The sequence below is a fragment of the Aptenodytes forsteri genome, unplaced genomic scaffold (assembly GCF_000699145.1).
Source record: "Aptenodytes forsteri isolate BGI_AS27 unplaced genomic scaffold, ASM69914v1 Scaffold428, whole genome shotgun sequence".
NCBI classification, from domain to species: domain Eukaryota; kingdom Metazoa; phylum Chordata; class Aves; order Sphenisciformes; family Spheniscidae; genus Aptenodytes; species Aptenodytes forsteri.
Genome location: NW_008794177.1, coordinates 550,644 through 556,605, shown reverse-complemented (window position 1 = coordinate 556,605; position 5,962 = coordinate 550,644).

The following is a 5,962-nucleotide window of genomic DNA, read 5'->3' as shown; positions in this document are numbered from 1 at the left end:
CGGGCGGGCGGCGTGGGCCCCGGGGGCGCGCCGCTGGGCCCCGCCGGGTCCGAAGGGCAGGGCGGGCTGCTCCGGGCCGGGGCTGGGTTTACCGGCTGGGTGTACGGCCTGGGGGTGGGGAGCCTTTCCCGCGGGGTGGCGCAGCAGGGAGGAGGAGAGCTGGCTGCCTGCGCGGGGGCTGCGGGCGCTGATGGGCTCCGAAGCGGTAAACCCGTTCTGGGCTGAAGCTCAGTCTCGGTCTTTGGGTGAGGCCCCCGCCTGTGCTGGCAGCAGGAAAACGTGGAGCTCTCCCACGGTGGCCAGCCTCAGAAACGCTGCGCCGTGTGTGAGGGTGCCTGGTTCAGGGGAAGCCGTGTGCATCCCTAATGTATGAACACACTGAGCAGCCACCAGCCTTAACGACCGTGTTAGTATTTAACCAACGTGCTGTACGTATCTGTAGGTAGAAACTCACTCCTGATCTTAACTTACTGGTTAGAGTTGGATCTGCTGAATACACGCAGTGCAGGTGCCCGCTGTCCTGGAGCAGGCAGCACAAGGCGCATCGCTGCTTCTCGCTGGAGTAATCCTAACGCGAGCAAAGAGAAGCAGCGTTTGTCCCCAGCCTAATTGTAGTAATCGCCTAATTAAACGCTTGCGTGCAGTCCCAGGCGCTGCCCAAAGATACCGAGTGGCCACCCGTAAAATAGTGTGGAGGTCTTGCGGTGTTTCCTCACTCTTCACTGCCGTTAGAAGCCAGTACAGCGGGAGCGTGCGAGGACTTGTTACGCTCAGGCTCTCAACAGCCAGGAGCCAAAATGTGTCTTTGCTCTCTACGAAACGCTGAAGTTGCGCGGGTGCAATGGTGAGCTTCGTTAATGGTTAGCAGCACGTGTGCGATGAGGGTAGCTGAATTTATGAGGGAAGAATAGTTGTAGTCTGGGTGTGCCGATTTGCGGTCGTATTACTGATTCTCTGGCAACATGAACTTGTACAGCAAAGCAAAAGGGGGAAAAAGGAGACTTAAAATTGTGGAAAATTTGAAAGTCTTAAGTTCTGTGAGGTAGTTTAACACTAAGCTCAACGTGGTGTTGATCCAGGTTTTAGCAATTACTACCTAACAGCTCATTCGCACGCAGAGTTCTTCACTTGTTTTTCTGGCCTTTTCTATTCACTGCGATTTTTCGTATCATCCACATATTTATAAAATAAACCTTTCAGAGTACTAATCCCAAGAAAAGCTTTGTTTCGGTGAGATTGAAATGACATTTGAAAACATTCTTACTACTTAAAAGCTTTCTTCACCGAGAAGTGTTGGGATGCCCGGGATGATTTCAGCTTACTGCATTTCTCAGTTTCTTACTGTGGTCCGCAGGATCTTCGTGTCAGTTGTACAAAGGACATGAGCCAAAACACGATGGAAAGGAAGTCACCTAAGGGTAAGAGTGTGTCAAACTGGAATTTCCCTAAAATTTATCTGCCCGCTCGCAGAACCAAAAGTCTAGGTAAGACAGACTGGATGCCCGGGATGATTTCAGCTTACTGCATTTCTCAGTTTCTTACTGTGGTCCGCAGGATCTTCGTGTCAGTTGTACAAAGGACATGAGCCAAAACACGATGGAAAGGAAGTCACCTAAGGGTAAGAGTGTGTCAAACTGGAATTTCCCTAAAATTTATCTGCCCGCTCGCAGAACCAAAAGTCTAGGTAAGACAGACTGAAGACCGCACGTGGGGGGGGGGATGAGAAGTTGAGGTAGGCCTTGTGTTACTTGGCAGCTTTAAGAGAACAGAAAGAGTGGGGGGGGGGGGGGTGGGGTGGGGAGAGGGGGCGCGCGGGGGGGGGGGGGGGGGGAAGTGGCAAAGAATACAGAAAATTCGCATCTGCAGGAGATGCTTAGGGGTCTCCAGCTACTGCACCTTTACTCAGAAGGTGCAGCGTGAAGTCCAGTTATTTCTGTAGGCTCTGAAGGCTGAAAGGCTAATGGGTAGCCTTCATCCCCCTGTGGCTTTTACAGGTAAGGACAAGGACAATGAAAGAAAGCGTTAAGATAAGGGGAGTAACTTAGGCCATTATTACCGGCTTAGCTCAAAAAGCCTGCATAACCATGCAAAAGTCATCCGTTAAGTAACAAGCAGTTCGTTTCTGGGGGCTTAGAATGGAAAATTGCTGTAATACAATGACTTTGTAGAGGCTATGTCAAGCCATCTAAAGCATGATCATTTAATTATAGTTCTCTACTTGCTTCCTACTGATTACAATATTTTTACTAGTATTACTTTGTAGTCTTTTTTCCAAGTAACCTAAGAGATGCCGCACAGGCTGTTTTTAGACAAGATCTGAATACAGTTCATCACTCCTTGTAACTGTAAAATGAAGATAAAAGCCACAGACAGTATTTTGATTTTTCTTTTTTTGTCCCCAAGCTTTCTTTAGCTAATAATCTACTTCTGCTCTGAAAAAAAAACCCTTAAAAATACCACGTCCAGCAGAACTAACAGAAAACGGTCTCCTGTCTATCGCCCTCTAGTTAACCAAATTGCTACACGACCACTGCAGCTCCTCGGTATTCCTGCCCCATCTGCCACCCGGCGTACCTTAGATCTTCATCTAGACACCTAAAAATCCACGTATTTTCCCCAGCCACATCCCCTAAACTGCCCCTCCTCCATCAACCTCTCTTCTGTCCACGTCCCTTCACCGTCAGCTGTACGACAGACGGCAAGCAGTGCAAAAGCCACGAAAATCATTAGGTGACCGTGGTCTCCAGACTGCTTGAGCCTACACCACCGCTTGTGGGAAGAGGGCTGATTTTAGTCCTCGTTTCCACAGGAGAACTTGGTATTTCTGCATTTTTTAAATGTCTCTCGAGTTTATTTGAAACTAGTTAGCAGGTTTAAATGTTACCAGAAAAGGGGCCAGGTGGGCAGCACCATCTGAGGGACAGCGTTGCTTTAGTCAAAAAAGACATCCCCGTTGCCCATCCTTAAATGAGAACAGGGACATACCAGGTTGGTATGTGTCTTTCCCAAATGACGTTCCTAATAAACCATTAAAATTATTGTATTAAAAAAACATACACAAAAAACACTCTGGTTTTTGAGACTGTTCAGTTTTCAGTGAATGCAAGCAATGAAGTCTGGTTGTAATTCTGGTAGCACATCTTTTTAAATCTGATTTTCATTTACTGTCTTTCATTACAACCCAGACATTGTTCTCATTCAATGAATTAAATGAGTACCTGATAATCTTTTTAGACCTTTTGAGATCTAACACCTTTACAATCCAGTTATGTTAGACTATCTTGCGGGCTTGCTCATACCATTCTGCGTCTGGTCATACTTGGCTATTTTTTTTTCTTGTTGCAGTCCGAAAGACAAAGGACCTAATACTGTGTTAATGTAGTTTTATAGAGGCTTATTCTCAGAAGAACTCAGACTGATTGCTGCTCTTTCTCTCACGATACGTGGAGGACATTAAAAAATATGGTAGCATAGAGGAAAGTGTTTCCCTTTTAGTTCAAGCTTTCCTAGGCTTTTTCTACATTAAAAGGTTAATGTGGTTTTTGGAAAAGCTGTGAGGATTAACTTGAAAAGTTACTGTGAGTATTTGCTTAGGAGGTCAGTTGTCATTAATGCAATTGTTGAGGTCATCATTGTTACTAGAAAGTCAGGAATCTTTCTTTTTTTCCTCCATGGGATGCTACCAACAGCTGCTGCAGTGATGTGGAATCTTAAAGGCAAACTGCTGTAGCTTAGTAGAAGTCAAATACAAAATCACTGAATTTAGGTTAGGGATGACTTACAGAAACCGAATTGTGCGGAAGCGAGCATCACTACCCAAAGGAGAGGCAGAGAAGCAAGTAAACCGGTCTAGCTAAAGAGCATGCCTCAAGACCTCTCTTAACTCAGACTGAACTATTTCATAATTGGAAAGGCTAGATTCTACTGAAGGCAATGAACACAGGCTAACAAGCAATGTGGAAGAAAAATTCAACTTCTGAGATGGAATTTGATGAACAAATCACTGAAGTTGCTAAAAACAACAAAAAAAGTATTTTAAAGACACTAGAAGCAGGAAGCCGGTTTAAAAAAAAAAAAAAAAAAAGGTCAATTGCAAACCCAAAAAAGGAAAATCTGTTTGGCCTCGTGCACTAGTTGTAATCAACGGAACAACTAAGAAAGCTCATTTCCTGGTCCCCTCTGCTGTGAAGGAGGACATTAAAATTCCCTGCTGTACCTTTTAAAGCTGCTGGTAATCTGGGTAACGTATTAAACGTCAGAAAAGTAGATACTGGAGCAAACTGATAAATTACTTCTTAAATTAAGTCCAAGAATTGTGAAAGAAAATTGTGCAGTCAAGCTGCTAAAAAAAAGTAAAAAGTGCCTCTAATGGAAGTTCTCAGACTGGACTGTCAGCAGATAATACATCATGTCTTGATTTTTTTATATGAAACTCCATGCTTTCATTTCTAATACCTCTTTATGGCTCTCATGATGAGACATGACAGGACGTGGGTAATTCTGGGATAGTAAAAAAGTTACATGGGCTAAGTTTTGTGCTGGTCAAGGAAAAAAAAGTATGAATTTCCCCCCAGCCCCCAATATGAAACAGTTATAAAACACCCAGTGATCTCTCCCTGTATGAAGTAACTTTATAACCTGTTCCCAATTAAACATTAGTATTAGAAATAGAAAAATCTTAATTCCCTGGAAGTGGATTGGCTCATTAAGTATCTTAGAAAAAAACACCTCCTCTTTACCTTCTTAAATGCTCTTTTTCTTCTTCTTTTTCCATTTTTTTGCCTTGTCTCAGGCACCTTTTTGTGGTCTAATATTTGTTATAAAGGATACAGTTTTCTTCTGAATTACACTGGCCTGAAAATATGACCAGCAATGACACTATCTCTTCAGCTGCAGCTGTACCGTCAAGTAAACCTTTGGGAAAAGGTTTTGCATAGGCAAATGATACGACTGTGAACATTAAATTCTTAAATGTTGCTTTTGGCTTTTTGCTTTGGCAAAAATATTTAATCAGATATTAAATTTTTTAGAAACCATTTTCTCCATCTGCTGCATCAATAAATCAAGCTGCCACAAACCCCTGATAAAACACTGTAGGAGGCAATAGCTAATTCTGTGACCTTTTTCAGTAAGACTTCAAATAAAAGTATTACTCTCCCGTCTTGAAGTAGCATAAACCATCCCACCTTCTGACGAGCACGTGCGGAAGCATTGCTTCTTCAGTCTTAACTGAAGTTTCTCAGTTTCTTCTGGTGGTCTGTGCGCTTTGGGAGCTCTCTGCAACTTCTTTGTGTGGTTTTCAGGTGTTGCTCTCTACAGAAGAGATTCCTCTCCCGGTACTGTCACGCTAACCCTGCTTAATTGGTGTTCTGCCTCGCAGTGATATTCTACAGGAAACTATGAAAGGGTAATTCGGGAAGATGTTGGCTAGAAGAGACCAGACGGTAGGCCGCGACGTATTCCGGGGACGTTGACTTTGGTCGTGGCTGCTGTCTTCATTTCCCCTGCAGCCTCTGCCAACGGAGGCTTTCCCCGACTCGATGGCAGTATTTCTGAGACCCGCTGATGTAAAGGACGATAGTCTTAGCTTTTTTTTTAAGTGTGCGGGTTGAGTTTTTGCGGTTTTGCCCACTATTATGAATTGCCGGTACTGAGAATTCTGCTCTGGAAGAGACGGCGGTTCCCGACCCGGTTCCTCCCTCCCGCGGCCCTCGGAGCTGGGGGTGAGCTGCGAGCACGGGGCGCTGCCTTCCCTCCTGTCCAGACAAGACAGGAAGCCCTCAGGGAGTTGGCCGAACGTTTACTTTTAATTACTTGGGCTGGATTAATCACGGGCTGGCGTGCTTTTATAATTGGATTAGGGTATAAAATGGATCGAGGGTGGAGGATGGGCTCCGCGGTGGAAACGGGCCTTGGACTGAACGTGTTCTTTGTTTCGCTCTGCCCGGGGCCGCGCCCTGCC